Source organism: Adiantum capillus-veneris, chromosome 23 (genome assembly GCF_014529385.1).
Source record: "Adiantum capillus-veneris isolate H3 chromosome 23, ASM1452938v2, whole genome shotgun sequence".
NCBI lineage: Eukaryota > Viridiplantae > Streptophyta > Polypodiopsida > Polypodiales > Pteridaceae > Adiantum > Adiantum capillus-veneris.
In genome coordinates, this window is record NC_140953.1 from 147,682,026 (window position 1) to 147,699,987 (window position 17,962).

Genomic DNA, 17,962 nt, shown 5'->3' on the forward strand with positions numbered 1-17,962 from the left:
TTTACTTCATGACTTTCATTGATGATTAATCCAGGCATGCACAGATATTTCCACTTAAAGGGAAGTCTAAAGTTTTTATGCGCTTCAAACAATTTCTAGCTATGGCTAAAAATGCATTAGGTGAAATTTGGACTCACAAAGGGGCCCTTTAAGTAGTTTGACTTTACCTCTCTCTACCAAAACGGGCGCATGGATAATTTTTTGCAAACAAACTCCAAGTTGGTGGAGGTTTGACAGTTAGAATGTCCTCTTCAAGCTCTATCTACTGATATATAACACGCCATGAGATCCCTCATATTTTAGAAGATTCTTTTTTGATTCACTTAGATTCCGATAGAGTTGTCACATCATAGGTGAATCAAAAAAATAATCTTCTAAAATATGAGGAATCTCATGGCATGCTATATATGAGTAGATAGAGCTTGAAGAGGACATTTGACTATCAAACCACCTCCAACTTTGGGGTTTGTTTGCAAAAATTTATCCATGTACCCATATTGGTAGAGAGAGGTAAAGTCAAACTCCTTAAAGGGCCCCTTTGTGAGTTCAAATTTCACCTAATGTCTCAAAATGTACTATGGGCACCCTCCATTTCGATCGAGGGAGGAAGTATATGTCTCATGAACCTAATGCATTTTTGGCTAGTTGTGGGATTAAACACCAATGTACAGTGCCTTATATGCCTCATCATAATGGTGTGTTGCTGAGAGGAAAAGCAGGTCACTTACGGAAATGACATGATGTATGATCAGAAGTCAAGCTTCATCGCATTCTTTTTGTCTTGAGTCCATCATGTGTGCCACTTATGTACTAAACAGGTGTCCTACAAAAGCTTTTCAATCTATTACTCCATATGAAGCATAGCATTATAGAAAGCCTTGTATTGAGCACATGCGTGTTTTTGGTTGTTTGGCACATGCTTTGGTGCCACAAATACAACACAAAAAATTGGATGATAAGCTTGTTAAATGTAATTGGTTTGGTCATAATGCTGGAAGCAAAGGTTACACGTTGTATCATCCACAAACAAAGCATATTCTAGTTTCACGAGATATTGTGTTTGTGGAAGATTCTATTCAGCCATTGATGTCATGTACTAGAGACAATAATGTAAGCTCACATGACATTTATGACACTTTGTTGCCTCTTTTCAATGGTGGAAGTACGAATGTAGATTCCAATGAGACAAATGTACAGCCTATGGGGGTTTCTAAAAATGTTACAGATTAGCCTATTACTGATGTCGATGTACATGATGTACTTGATGAGAAAAGGGTTGAAAATGAGCAGGCTAGAGGTATGACTAAATGGTTGGTGCCAATACTTTGCGTGACAGTAAATTTGGATGCACCTTTATCTAATTGCACTTGCTCAAGCTCTCACCATGCATCTTATGCATCAGATTGTTATGCTTTGGTTGTGTCTAGCCTACATGATGTTGAGGAACCTCTATCTTTTGATGAAGCATAGAATTTAGAAAATTGGATGGCTGCCATGCAATCAAAATATGATGCACTCATAGTAAATGACACATGGACTTTATGTGATTTGCCTCCTGGCAAAAAGGCCATTTGTACAAAGTGGGTTTACAAGTTGAAACACAAGCCAGATGGGGAGATTGATCGCTATAAGGCTCGACTTGTTGCAAAGGGATATGCACGGCAAAAAGGCATAGATTATGAAGAGACTTTTTCTCCCACTTGTTGTATGACTATTGTGCATTTTCTATGTGCATTGGCAACTCATTTTGGTTGGGATGTACATCAGTCAGGCATTGTTACTTCTTTCTTGAATGGTGACATATTTGAGGAAGTTTATGTAATGCAACCTCGCAGTTTTGTCAAAAAAGGACAAGAGGATAAGGTGTTCAAATGTAACAAAGTTTTGTATGGGTTGAAGCAATCTCCTTGTGCTTGGTATGAGAAGGCTAACACTCATTTGGTCAAACGAGGCTTTTGTAACAGTCCAACAGAAAGCACATTGTATGTAAAGTGTGAGGGTGATACACTTCTCATTGTGGTTCTTTATGTAGATGATTTACTTGATCACTATACCAAATGAGAGACATATTACTGAATTTAAGGCTGATTTGAATGCTACTTTGAAGATGAAATATTTGGGGTTGTTCCATCATTACTTGGGTATACAATTTAAGCAGTGTGATGGTGGTATCGCCTTGTATCAAAAAAGTTACATAGAGACTATTGCCAGTCCCATGCAAACAGGTTTGAGATTGAGTCTTCATGATGCTAGTGATCCTGCAGTTGTCACTCTTTACCAAATTGATGTTGGATGCCTCTTTATGTATGCAACATGAGGCCGGATATTCAGTTTGTAGTCTCACAGGTCAGCAGATTTATGCATAGCCCAGGGTCTAAGCATTGACAAGCTGTCAAGAGGATTTTCTGTTACTTGATTGGAGCTTTACATCTTGGCTTGTTTTATCCCAAGGGGGAATCGTTGCCACCAAACTTACATGATTTTTCGGACTCAGATTGGGCTGGTCATTTTTCCACGTGAGTGTCCACAAGTGGGTTTTGTTTCATGCTTGGCAGTACATGTATATCATGATTGAGCACGAAGAAACCTACCGTAGCCACTTCTATTGTGAGGCTGAGTACGTAGCAATCTTCACACTTACAATTGAGTGTGTATGGATCAGACGCCTTATGGTTGATTTGCGTATTGGACAGGACACTGCCAACACTATCTATAGTGACAGTCAGAGTGCATTGGCAGTTGCAAGGAACCCAATTTTTCATGCTCGCACAAAGCAGATTGAGTTGCATTACCACTACGTGAGGTAGAACCTCTCAGCAAGAGAGATCAGCTTGGCTTATGTGCCAGCACAGGACAACCTTGCAGGTCTTTTCATAAAGGCATTGTCTTGTGAGAAGTTCAAAGCTTTGGGCTTACTCCCCTTTGTGGAATGATCATGTCTTCAGGGCATGGCACTTCCATTTACCCAAGTAATACACTCTCTGTTGTGTGCCTTGAGCTTCCTTTGTCTTCTCCAAGCTGTGTGTGTTTTTCGGCAACCCTAATTCCAATATTTCGCTCATCAAAGGGCTCGCCCGGAGGATAGCATGGCTAAAGGATGGCTTGTGCAAGAGTCTCTTGTTCTCATCAAAGAATTTTTGGGCTCAATTGATCCAAAGATGCCCTGATCATGGAATACTGAGGTCAACATCAAGGTGACAGGGAACGAACTGCAAGGACAAGGCATCATTAGAAAGATGGATATCACAATCCAAGAAAAAGTTATGAGATTATGTCTTCTCACCTCAGAAAGTCATGCAAAAATGATTAGACAGGTACAAAGGGGAAAAGAAACAAAGCTTGACAAATTGCTTGCAATTCAAGCGCAATTGCGCCACTAGAAACCTTCCTTTTCCAGATCATCTTAGAAATTGTTTGACTTCCCTATGGGACGATGGCTAGATGCAACAATCTCCGAGGCAAAGAGGAACAGAGTGTTGATTATTGAAGAAGAAGAGGAAATGTCAAGGGGCTACTATTGGCATGTAGATATTCTCACAACTTCGTTTTGCAAATCCACATGATCACATTACTTTAGTGACTATAAGTTTGTTTCATTTTTGTGGCTCAGTATCACAAATATAGAGCTTTGTGGTCGCATAGGAGACACTTTAGAGTGTAGGAAAAAGGATCACCTTTGATAGTGGGGTTAGGGAAAGCTTCATCCAAGAAAGTAGGAGTAGCGAGGTGTGAGAACACAAAGACTATCCAGCTTGAACACTTTGGCTACATCCAAGACATCTGAAGATTAGCTTTAGTGTAAGGTCTCCAAACCCACCGACACCAAAAGCGGGATGGAACCGTTGACAGGTCTCTAGGCCTACTAAAGTCGAAGTCTTTAAACAAGAAAAATTCCAGGGAATTCACCCCTTACCATTGGCAATGGTTTAGGTTTATAGCCCTAGAAGAGACCTAGTCCTGTCTCGCAGTGGAAAAGGGGCCCAAAACAAAATTTCCGGCCCTAAATCTTCATCCTTTAGATTAAGGTCTCCTTAGCCAACGCTTTTTTCCCTCTAACATATGTGAGGGCACAGCCGCTGGTGGATTCCTCATCCAAGTGAAGCTTCTACACGTTTTAGTGCGCGGGAATGGATAGTTACCTGACTAATCAGGTCCACCCGTCCATGATTGACAACCCGAGTCAATCCCCACTTACCACCCCGCACTCACACATGATTTTTTATATATATTTTTTTTTGTTTACTTACTACCACATTCTTTCCACACTTAAAATAATGATTCCTTTTTAAATTATTTTTTTTCAACTGCATTTCCTTAAATCAACCTTTTAAAACAGCATTGAAGACATTCTTTCAGAAAACAGACATCTTCATACTTAATACAAGGTACTATCATTTTAAGGTATCATTGACCAGTACTAACTTGTCTCAAGACCACCTATACAAGGGTGAAAAAACGGCACCTATTCCTTATTTATATAGCCGGGGTGGAAAAAGTCTTCACCCAAAGTCCGGGCGCCCATACGCCAAAACCAGTTGCTCATACAACCGGGCGGTTCCTCTAGGATAAACTTAAAAGTACTATCCATAAACATAAACAAGCACGGGGTAAAGACTCCACACGTGCATAGGTAACCGACTCCTCCATGATGGTATCTCCATCATTACGCATTACCTGGAGTAAAAATATTTCCAAGGAATTAGAGGTGTCTTGAGACAAGCTGTCTTAAGGATGGTCAAACATTTCTTTCCTATTTCAACCAGTAATAACCCAATCATTCCTTTCCTAATTACAATCATTGATCGTGGGTTTCGTGGAAGTTACCTTCCTTTTTCAGCCAGTGTTTTCCTTCTTAAACCTTCGTATGCAATGCTTAACTTAAAATGAAATCTAAAAGCTTATTAATGGCATAATTGAAAACCACCTGGGACTGGTCGTCCATCTGCTGTGGGCCAAGTGCCCGTAAACTCTCCTCTGTTGGCCTATGGCTAGGCCCTGCTTCATGGTCGTTAGTTGCTTTGTTGCGTTTGTTACTAGCCTCTTCATCTTCCGTCAAAGGGTTTCCCCTGGTTCTCTTGGGGGCCATTTCGGCAACCGTTAGGATTAATCAATTAGAGTTTTAACTCTAATGATTTCTACGTAGTGTTTCTCCCTAGATGAGAGAGAAATTCTCAAGGCTCCGAGTCTAACAAGATATGAAGAGAATGGTCCTATTTATAGGTTTTTCTGAGCATCTCGCAGCTTTTGGCAGCTTTCCACTAGTCCAAGCAGCCCCCCATCTTGAAAATGGCGCATTTTTCAGCCATCAATGCTTCTGGCCAGTTTCCACAGCTTCCACACTCACCCCATACCTTCCAGAATTTGCCTCTTTGATTTTTGTAGATTTTCCATGATGAAATTTGGAATTTCCTATTTAACTCTAGAACCTTAGTGTAAAGAAGTCTTTGCTAATGATTAAAATGAAACCATTCAATTATTGTATTGATTAAATTTCCATGGTAATTTTCCAGGTCCCGTAACTGTTCCCGTTTTTATCGGAATCAGATTCTGAAAATTTCTAGACATAGTAAAGCTCTGCTTATAAATCCAAAAATACCAAAATAATTAGTGTTTTGAGTCCTGCAATAGCATTTTCCATTAAGTTTTTCAAGCTTAGTACAGTTTTGAGGGTTTCAGAAACTGGAAACCTTACAATCACCCCAACTTAAGGATTTGAGATGTCCTCATCTCAACCGAAATTGGGAAAATCCTTGTGAAGGGATACTTCATCCTCCCAAGTGGCATCCTCTATAGGGTAGTCCTTCCATTTGACCAAATATTCTTTGATAACCCTGTTTCTTAAACTCCTTTCCCTGGTATCGAGAATACAATCTGGTTGGAGTTCAAGAATTCCTTGCTTCTGCATCACAATTTGTTCGTCATCTAGGGTATGATTTGGATTTGGGATGTAAGGTTTTAGAAGACTGATATGGAAGACATTATGGACCTTGAGATGCTCAGGTAATTTTAGTTTATAAGCTTGATCACTGATTACTTTAATCACTTCATACGGTCCACAATATCTGGGGCTTAGTTTTTTGTATTTTCCCAAGGATAGAGTGCTTCTTTTTGGCCAAACCCTTAGAAACACTTTATCTCCTTGTTTGAAAACCCGATTAGACCGTTTTTTATCAGCATATTGTTTCTGGCGATCTTTGGCTGCCTGAATGTCTTGCCTTATGGCTTTGCTTTGGGCATCCATTTCCTCTAACATCTGTTTTGAAGCTTCTACCCTTGTAGTAGGGTCAGAAAAATTTAGGGGTGATATGCACTCATGCCCATAAAGAGCATTGAATGGGGACATCCCAATGCTTTGATGAAAAGAAGAGTTATAGGCAAATTCCACCAAAGGAAGAAATTGGATCCATTTCTCAGGGTTCTCTACCACAATAGGCTCTAAGGATGTCTTCAATGACTTGGTTTACTCTTTCTGTCTGGCCATCTATGTGGGGGTGATAGGATGTACTGAAACATAACTGAGTTCCTAAGGATTCAAATAAAGCTTTCCAGAATTTTGAGGTGAATTTTGCATCTCTGTCACTAACTATTCTCTTAGGAAGCCCGTGCAATCTGAAGATTTCTTTGATAAAGAGACGGCTTATGTCTGATGCAGTATAAGTTGTTTTTACAGGCATCAAGTGGGAGACTTTAGTCAACATATCTACTACCACCATAATGGAGTTGTAACCCCCTTGAACAGTGGGAACTCCTGTTACAAAATCCATGCTTATGAGTTCCCACTTCATCTGAGGAATGTCCAAAGGTTGAAGTTTTCCTGGCATCATGACTCGTTCAGCCTTAATCCTTTGACAGGAAAGACATTTTTTGATGTAGCGAAGTATATCTCCTTTCATTCCTGGCCAGAAATAGCTTTTCCTTATGGCATTAAGGGTCTTTGCATAGCCGGGATGGCCGGCAACTGGAGCATTATGTCCTTCATAAAGGATTAACTCCTTTAACGTCGGATTTTTAGGAATGTAAAGCCGATACTTATAACAGAGAAGCCCCTCTTCAAGTGAATAATCCTTGATTTTGTCTTTCTCTTTTTCTTTTAGATCCGGTTGCTTGATAACCTGTAAGAGTTTTTGATAATCCTTATCTTCCAGGGAAGCTTCTTTAACCTTGTAGAGGATGGGATTGTCAACTGTGGAAATAGCCCCAAGAAAAACCTTACGGCTAAGAGCGTTAGCAACCACATTCTCTTTCCCTGGTTTATACTTTATCTCAAAGTCATATTCCTGTAACAGTTCAATCCATATTCTCTGCCTCATGTTGAGTGTTTCTTGTGAGAAAATCCATTTTAAACTCTGATGATCGGTGATCAATTGAAATTTTCCTCCTAGAAGGTAATGCCTCCATAGTTTTAGAGCATGGATGACAGCTAGGAGTTCCAAATCATGAGTTGGATAGTTCAACTCGTGGATTCTTAATTTTCGTGAAGTAAAGGCGATTGGTCTACCTTCTTGGTTTAAGACTCCTCCTATAGCAAGACCGCTGGCATCTGTTATTACTTCAAACTCTTGAGTGAAGTCAGGAAGTTTGAGTACGGGAGCTGATGTGAGATTTTGTTTTAGCTTGAAGAAACAATCTTCCTGTTCTTTCCCCCATGTAAGTTTGGCTGACTTTTTAAGTAGCTGCGTCAGGGGAGCGGCGATAACTGCATAATCTTTGACAAAGATTCTATACCATCCTGTAATGCCCAAAAATCCTCTAATCTCACTGACTGTTTTGGGTTGTGGCCAGTCTATTATATCTTTAACCTTTGCGGGGTCTACTGAAATTCCTTCAGGATTGATTATAAAACCAAGATAACTAACTTCTGGTGTGGAGAACACACATTTACTCATCTTGGCGTATAACTGATGTTGGCGTAGAAGATGGAGTACTTTACGTACATGGTCTTCATGATCTTTTTCATCCTTAGAATATACCAGGATATCTTCGAAAAACACCAACACAAAGTCATCCAGATATTCTCTGAATATATCTTGCATGAGACGGTTAAAAGTGGCTGGAGCATTCGTAAGGCCAAAAGGCATCACTATGAATTCGTAATGCCCATACCGGGTGTTGAAAGCAGTTTTGTAAATATCTGCCTCCTTAATCCGGATTTGGTGGTAACCTGATCTGAGATCAATTTTTGTGAATACCTTGGCTCCATGTAACCTGTCAAGCAATTCATCGATGCGAGGAATGGGGTACTTATTCTTTACTGATACCTAGTTAAGCCCCCTATAATCAATGCAGAGACGTAAGGATCCGTCCTTCTTCTTTTGGAATAGAACAGGTGCTCCCCAAGGTGAAATGCTTGGTCTTATGAATCCCTGCTCAATAAGCTGACGAAGCTGTTCTTTTAATTCAATGGCTCCAGGGAGGGACATTTTGTAGGGTCTTCTTGAAATTGGTTCACTACCTGGGAAGGTTTCAATTTCGTGGTCTATATCTCTGGGAGGAGGTAAATTCAAAGATCTTCTGGAAATATATCCGAAAATTCTTTAAGCCATTCTGGAGTTGGGTTGTCCATTGAATCATCTACCTTCTTAAGTTTTACTACAAAGATCTGTTGCCCTTTTCGTAACCCCTTCAAAAGTCGGCTAGCCTTGACTAAATGAGCCTTAGGTTTCCCATTTAATCCCTGTACTAATGTTTCTTCACCTAAGTGATTTTTGAAGGTTAAGTTCCCTTGAGCACAGTGAATTTGGGCTTGATTTTTGATTAGCCAATCCATTCCTAGGATGCCATCATAGATTCCTACTGGAAGAGTTCGGAAGTAGGATGAAGTCATGGTTCCCCCTAGTTCAAACTCAACTTTCCCAGCTGTAAATTGAGATAGAACCTCTTTCCCATTTTCTAATTCTACTACTAATTTCTTGGTAGGATATTGATTTAATTTAAGTTTTCTTAAACATTTTGGAGAGAGAAAAGAGTGTGTGCTGCCACAATCTATAAGTAGTTCAAATTTTTCACCTTCTCTATTTGCAGTGGTTTGGATGACAGCGTATTGTTGCCGAGCTCCAGGATTATCAATGGCGGCAAAAAGAGTAGCTCTTTCATCTTCCTCATCCTGCAATGTAGGCTCTCCTAATGCAGCATAAGTTCTGGCTCCTCTACCTCTTCCTCTACCTCGTCCTCTATTGCCTCTACCTCTTTGATTATTCCCTTGTCCTGTTTGAGTCTGAGAAGGGGTTCCAATAGCAGTTTGAGGATTTTGGCCCTCAGGACATTGACTCCTGTAGTGTCCCATTCTATTGCATCCATAGCATCTGATGTTGGGAAAAGTCTGCTCTATATTGGCTGCAGCTGACATTGCCCTTCGCTGACTTCCTTGATTATAATTCCCCCTTGCTCTTCCTCTAGAGTTATTGTAGTTGTAATAGTTCCTCGCAATAGGGTTTCCTTCCGCTGCAAGTGGTTTAGCTCTTAGAAGAGCATCTTGAATAGAGGTGGGTCTCATAGCTTCCAGCCGGTTACTCAAGGGTTTGTTTAAGCCCTGACAAAAACGAGCAATCTGTTGTTCCATAGTCATTGGTGGGGCGTAACGTCGTAAAGACACATATTTGTTATAATACTCTTCTAAAGTAAGCCCTAACTGTTTGAGGGCGAATAACTCATTCATCTTGATAGCTTGGTGAGCTGGAGGAAGATATCTTTCTTTCACTGCCTGCTTCATTCTTTCCCAAGAGGGACTAATGGAAGGATTATCTCTACAGTATTGTTTCCAGCAGAGTTTGGCGTCTCCGGTGAGTCTGAACATTCCTAACATTGCTTGATTCTCTGAAGCAGTTCCTGCTGCCAAGAAATAATCATCCATGGTGTCGAGCCATGCTTCGGCATCACGTTCTACATTGGTTCCTTCTCCCTTGAAAGTTGGGAGTTGAACTTGTTTTAACAGTAGTTTCTTTTCCTGGGTGGGAGTGTAGAGACTTTTGGCAATTCCCTCGGTGGGAGTGTAGAGACTTTTGGCAATTACCTGGGTGGGAGTGTAGAGACTTTTGGCAATTCCCTGGGTTTGTAATTAATGAAGATGTTTTAGTGTTTATACTACATTTGTTTTGTCATGTAGTTCTCTAATTTTCATACTTTTTAACATACTAAAAGCAGAAATCTGACAATCATTAACACCATTTCAATTTAACTACACAAACATGTCATAAAACCATGGTATATACAAAGGTTGATACAACACTGACTCATACTATGTACAAGATGGACTCATACTATATACAAGATGGACTCATGCTATATACAATGTGTGATTCCCTAAATCAATCCCCTCTTTACCACTGGTGGGTCTGACAGGGGATCAAAAAAGATGACGTCTTTTGGTCCCCTAAACCTTGGGCCTACCCTCATGGGCCTGATCCTACCTGGGTATATTACTCTGGCTACCTGATCATAGACCCACTGATTTTGTAACACTTCTACCCCATCTATCACAATGGTCTGATCTGGATCTTCAGTCCCACTAAAGAAGAAAACTTCGAGGGTCCGAAGTGTTTCTGCCCACTTGAGTCTTCTTAGGTTGAGTGTCAACCCTTCTAACTAACCCGCATCAATCAGGAAAATTCCGCCAAACTGTGACAAACTGATTCCCCATGTAGGAGGAGGGGAAAACATTAAATCTAGCAATTGCATGATACTCTTGCGAAGTACAAAGTTGTTGGAGCTGCAAGCAGCCTCGAACATGATATTGAAAACCACAAACTTTTGGTAAGCTTGGTGGATATTTTCCTGTATTGATAGGGAAATTCTCATTTCACAATATACTATAATTAAAAATGCAATACAACTTATGCCTATTTCCCAACTTTTACCCTTCTAAGGTCAGGACCTTATTAAACCATGCTCTGATACCACTTGTAAGGTCTCCAAACCCGCCGACACCAAAAGCGGGATGGAACCGTTGACAGGTCTCTAGGCCTACTAAAGTCGAAATATTTAAACAAGAAAAATTCCAGGGAATTCACCCCTTACCATTGGCAATGGTTTAGGTTTATAGCCCTAGAAGAGACCTAGTCCTGTCTCGCAGTGGAAACGGGGCCCAAAACAAAATTTCCGGCCCTAAATCTTCATCCTTTAGATTAAGGTCTCCTTAGCCAACGCTTTTTTCCCTCTAACATATGTGAGGGCACAGCCGCTGGTGGATTCCTCATCCAAGTGAAGCTTCTACACGTTTTAGTGCGCGGGAATGGATAGTTACCTGACTAATCAGGTCCACCCGTCCATGATTGACAACCCGAGTCAATCCCCACTTACCACCCCACACTCACACATGATTTTTTATATATATATTTTTTTTGTTTACTTACTACCACATTCTTTCCACACTTAAAATAATGATTCCTTTTTAAATTATTTTTTTTCAACTGCATTTCCTTAAATCAACCTTTTAAAACAGCATTGAAGACATTCTTTCAGAAAACAGACATCTTTATACTTAATACAAGGTACTATCATTTTAAGGTATCATTGACCAGTACTAACTTGTCTCAAGACCACCTATACAAGGGTGAAAAAACGGCACCTATTCCTTATTTATATAGCCGGGGTGGAAAAAGTCTTCACCCAAAGTCCGGGCGCCCATACGCCAAAACCAGTTGGCCATACAACCGGGCGGTTCCTCTGGGATATACTTAAAAATACTATCCATAAACATAAACAAGCACGGGATAAAGACTCCACACGTGCATAGGTAACCGACTCCTCCATGATGGTATCTCCATCATTACGCATTACCTGGAGTAAAAATATTTCCAAGGAATTAGAGGTGTCTTGAGACAAGCTGTCTTAAGGATGGTCAAACATTTCTTTCCTATTTCAACCAGTAATAACCCAATCATTCCTTTCCTAATTACAATCATTGATCGTGGGTTTCGTGGAAGTTACCTTCCTTTTTCAGCCAGTGTTTTCCTTCTTAAACCTTCGTATGCAATGCTTAACTTAAAATGAAATCTAAAAGCTTATTAATGGCATAATTGAAAACCACCTGGGACTGGTCGTCCATCTGCTGTGGGCCAGGTGCCTGTAAACTCTCCTCTGTTGGCCTATGGCTAGGCTCTGCTTCATGGTCATTAGTTTCTTTGTTGCGTTTGTTACTAGCCTCTTCATCTTCCGTCAAAGGGTTTCCCCTGGTTCTCTTGGGGGCCATTTCGGTAGCAGTTAGGATTAATCAATTAGAGGTTTAACTCTAATGATTTCTACGTAGTGTTTCTCCCTAGATGAGAGAGAAATTCTCAAGGCTCCGAGTCTAACAAGATATGAAGAGAATGCTCCTATTTATAGGTTTTTCTGAGCATCTGGCAGCTTTTGGCAGCTTTCCACTAGTCCAAGGAGCCCCCCAGCTTGAAAATGGCGCATTTTTCAGCCAGCACTGCTTCTGGCCAGTTTCCACAGCTTCCACACTCACCCCATACCTTCCATAATTTGCCTGTTTGATTTTTGCAGATTTTCCATGATGAAATTTGGAATTTCCTATTTAACTCTAGAACCTTAGTGTAAAGAACTCTTTGCTAATGATTAAAATGAAACCATTCAATTTTTGTATTAATTAAATTTTCATGGTAATTTTCCAGGTCCTGTAACTGTTCCCGTTTTTATCGGAATCAGATTCTGAAAATTTCTAGACATAGTAAAGCTCTGCTTATAAATCCAAAAATACCAAAATAATTAGTGTTTGGAGTCCTGCAATAGCATTTTCCATTAATTTTTTCAAGCTTAGTACAGTTTTGAGGGTTTCGGAAACTGGAAACCTTACATTTAGGAAGTTTGATATTCTTATAATTTATCTTTGATGTCAAGTAGTTCAAAGTTGTCACTAGCAGTTCTAATGTGAGGGTGTTGGATGGGAATGACTCACACACCCATGAAGTGCATGCAAACACTACTTAGATCAACATAATGTCAATCAAGGACACAGATGACACGATAGGCACACGGAGGAAATCTCTTTAGCTTGTCAGGATGAGACCATCCTACACATACAACACTCTGGAAGGCCAACTATATCACAATCAAGAACCTCACTGCTCTCAACTACACCACCTAGCCACATACACACATACGGAAGGTAACTCACCTAATCATGCCAGATTTGTAAGAAACGTAAGGAACACCATCCCCTCACTAGGATACACCTGTCCCTAAGCTTCTACACTCAAAACCCTCACTCTAAACACATCTGCAGAAAACGCGTAGGATCACAGAGTAGAATTTTGAAAGTTCCCGAAACTGAAATTTATGAGTACCTATGCGTAGCTTATGTCGCCACGATTCTATAGACTACTAGCACGTAGAAAACAGACATCGTTTGATACACTTACGGCCACAAATAGCTCGTAGATGCGTCGGCGTGTGCGCTTCATCTCACGTGGAATGCTTGGCGTTGTCGCGTAGCTCTCCTCGAGCCTATAGAAATGGTGTAGTCGGATCTCCAATGTGTTGATCGAGTCGGGTGTAGCTAGAGGATAAAGCTCACGCTCACTCTCTTTCTCTCTCACACACAGTAGACGGCAGCGCTAAAGTTTTGATTATGATTAAAAGTCTCCTTTACAAAATGACCTGGGTACCTTATATAGTAAGGCTACCTTAGGTTTAACCAAAAATGGGGTTGAAAGGGTCAAATGGCTTTGTATTTACAATCTAGAAGTGCCATTGCACCGCGGCTTCTGAAACTAGAATAACTACTCATTACAAATGACATTTATAGCCATAATTCGCAGCATTTCATAACTCGCAAAAGATAAGACTTTGGTACGAAACTTGAGTTATGTTGTGTTGTTGACCCAACGGTCAACACTCCCCCCTTCTGCGTTCATGTCGTCCCCGACATGACCTGATTGTCGATGGCGATGTGGTCTTTGCTGTCGTTTTGGCTTCATCTGTTGCACTGCTTGTAACTTTGTCGAACCACAACAAGAACTATGATCCATTAGAGCGGACATCTATCATCATAACCATTCATCTTTTGAGATCCTCTGATTACTTTTATGTATGCTCTTCTTCATTGGGGACTTCTTTGTTTCTGTGCAATCATGTTGTTAGTGTTGTCTGCAGCTTTGTCATTGTAGGCCATTCTTCGACTCGCCATTGAAGAGAAGTATGCTATGATCTGAAATTGGTGCTCCAATTAATTTGTCAGTTGATTTGAGTAGCATTTCTTTATTGTTGATGTATAAGGAATATGTACAAGAGGATGGTGATAGGTGTCTTTAGATTAGGGTCTAAAACCTGGATGACCAAAGGGAAAAAACACGGTGGGAAAAAAAATGCCTTGGTATACGCTCTTATTGGAGTTGAGCAGTTGAACGTGAAGTACATGTTCATGAAAGGTGAGTGCTTGGGTGAAACACGGAAAGAGTGCCTGATGCAAGTGCCAATTATGGGACACTCTATATGCATATGAGAAATTTGTCAACAAAAGCATGCAATGTGAAAGAAGGAGATGATGGGTGTTTCGAGGAATAAATGTAGCACATGTGACATCAAAAGATGTCTCAATAGCTTCCACCTTTCCAAGAAGGGTTGTTGATGTAGAAGTTTCTCCACTTATATCTCACTGTGCTCAGTACGTGAGTGTCTTTTGGACCTTCTCCTTCACTTCACCAGACTTAAGTACTTAGACTTCGACTCTTTTGCTCACCTATACCAGCATGAGTGACACTACGTAAATATGCTCAACTCTTCCAGCTTGAGCAGTACCTAGAATAGCTAAGACGCTTAGACAATAGAGAATATTACTTGAAGCTTTGGGACTAACACCTCACTCATTTTTTGGCTTAGCTACTCGACTCTGACTTGTATGACTTGTCGGTTGCATGTTGACACTGCTTTGTGACAAGTTCTTTGGCTATTGTAGTGGCTGCTGAGACATACTTCGTGAATTTTCATCGTTTTCCTGTACCTTCTTCTCTTTGTAGTGCTCGGGCCTCTTGTCCATCTTTTCTTCATGTGGATTATGGATTTTTTAATTTTTTCTTAATAATAAACAAAGAAAATCTTAAAACAACTCAACAAAAGAAAAATCATTCAAATAGAAATCTAAATGCTATGTACACTATACACATGTCCCTAGGGGCTCATATATGGATTTTGTCCCCATACTCCTCTGTAACACTATGATGAGGGCATATACTCTAAATTTTGTCAAAAAATTATCACAATAAAATGCAAAAATTCAATGCATCTCACAAAACATTGCCCTCTAATAGCATAATGTTAGGTCCGCATTCAGAATGCCTCCCCCCTTCCTATTTGGAGCCATCCTTTACGACAGGGTATCGCAAAGGGTATGTGTTGTGATTGGGCAATTAAAAGTTGTGCCTATGCAAGCCTTGTAATGTAGCTCTATTATGCATACACAATCAATGCATGGAAAAGATTTATGTTGTGCAAGATGTGGGTATAAGAAATTTCTTATAGGAATTTGTTGGCGAGGCTTCCTATTCTAAGCAATGTAATGGTCTTTGAAGCTCCTATATCGTTGCTTGATTGAAGCGACTTGCTCTCTTCAAATTGTACTGTAATCGTAGGAAGAATTGTAAGAATTCAAGCGGCGATGCACTCACATCAGTTTTGTTGTTCTTCTTTGGGACCCATTTCTTTGCGATTATTGGTTGTTTTGTTGCTGACGCTTGTTTGGGAACCCATACTTTCCCGTGCTTCGTTTGTGTTTGAAGAGACTTCTTTGGGATCCACCTTTTTGTTGTGTGAGTCGACAGTGGTCTTTGCTTTAGCCCTTGTACGCTTGGTTGGGGACGGGATTCAGGCTTTGAAAGTTGATATTGTGGTTGTTTTGGAATCCAAATGAATTCCTGTCTTTTTTGTGCTTGAATCAACTTCGTTGGAGCCCAAACCCGAGTTGTGAAAGCTTGCGACTTTGTGATATTCTTACCCGTTCGTGCATGCTTTCCTTGTTTTTGTTTTGGTGTTGGATCTTGTGATTTGTCATTAGAGATCTTTGTCTTGATCCATATCTGTTTTTGGCCGATCTGGCTTTTTGGTATCCAGATTTGTCGAGCGTTTTGACTTTGACTTGTTGTCCTGTTCTTTTGACCTGTCATGGTTGTTGCTGAAGGGGTTGGTGATAGTGATGGCCTGAGTTGATGATAGGGGATGTCGTAAGATTCATCACTATCGCTACTATTCTCAACAAGGTTGACTTCTTGTACTTTCCCTTGATCTTTTGGTTGGTAGTGGAAAGTTACTGTCTATTTGCTCGTGGGTGGTAGTTTCTTGGAGGACTTTTCTAGCCCATTGATTAGAGCATTGTTAGCTCGTTGCTCTGGTCGTATTCCTCCTAGTCGAGTCTTTGCATCCTTACTAGGAGCCATGTATGAGGATGCTTGTGGTGGCTGTGTCTTCACCGAGGACTTTGGAATCCACTTTTGATGCACTTTATTCATGTAGAGATGACATTGATTCCCGGGTCGTTCATCTTCTTGAAGCTCCAAGTGTTCTACAGAGTCATAGAACTCGTCGTCTTCTTCATCTTTTGATTCTCTACATTTCTTTGTTTTCTCCTTATTTCGAGAGCTTGTTGATGTCTGGATCTCTTCATTCTCCTAGATTACACTCACTGCAAAATAAGGAACGACATCATAGCCATTTTCATCACAAAAATTTTTTGTGGGAGCATCCTCCACGGCGCACACCTCTAGAGTAGCCAAGATGTGTTCCCATCCAAAAGGCTCTAACTCTTCTTCAGGAAATGGTTCTGGGATATAGTCCCTATCCTCTATAACCTACTCTAGGATACATTCCTCACGTTTCAAGCTACCACATTGTGAAGCTCCACACATCCACAATTCTTTAGGCTTACCTAACCTAGCTGGAAGTTCTGATCCTGCTACTGTGGGGGAATCAAATTCCTCAACCGGTGTTCTCGTCACATCCCTATAGCTATGGTCCCTCAAGTTTATCTTTGTTATGGTTTCCATATGTCTCAGGTATATATGGTCATAACCCCAATCTTGGACCATTTTCAATTGTCGCATGAATGGTCTTCCCAGAATGATGTCATAGTTGTTCTTCTTGCCAAAGTCAACAACAACAAAAGTGTGTTCATATTCAATGCCACAAGAAGTAGCAAGTACTTTTTCTAGCAGTCCTAGGGGCTTTTCCTTATGTCCGTCTGCAATCTAGAGGGTCATTCGTGTGGATATCAAGGCAGGTTTTCCCCATTTTTTCCAAACCTCTTTGGTTGCAATGGCCACACCAGCTCCACTGTCAAGGATTGCCATGGTTTTTACATTATTGAAATCCATAGGAAGGGTGATGTTTCCATCTTGTCCCTCGTAATACTCGCCTACCTTGTTTAATGGAATTGGCCTAGTATTTAGTTGAGGCATTTCAAGCTCTTTGATTCCTTCCTCGATTTGAGTCATTGGGGTTTTTACACCAAATTTCTCTAGACATTTATCCACATTAGCCCACATGTTTGGTCTTATTCTTAGCAACTCGGCTAACATTATTGTACAGGTGACTGGGGTAGATAGAATACCTACTAGCCCCTTTGAATAGATGGCCTTGTTGGGAGACAGTCTCTGTGATGGGACTGCAACCACATCTAACTTGGTGTCGTACTCTCCCATGTAGGACGGTAGTGTTCTTAGCGAATGGGGTTGACTATCCATAGATTGTACAGATCCTTTGTCGCCCCAATAAGATCGCACGTCTAGATTCATTTGAGATACAGTCTCAAATTCCTCTATTGGTGGTAGAAACACTCCTCGTTCATCACCAGTCTTGTCTACTAGTCTTCTTAGGTCATCGGCTTCATTGGCCTCTCTGACTTGTTTCCACAATTCGTCAAGACCATCTATCTCTTTACAATCCTCAGGTATAGCTTGGTGAGCTCCCTCGGAAGAGTTATCCGTGGTATTCAGTACTATCCTTGGTTCTAATGCTGGGTCTTTGAGGTTTGTTC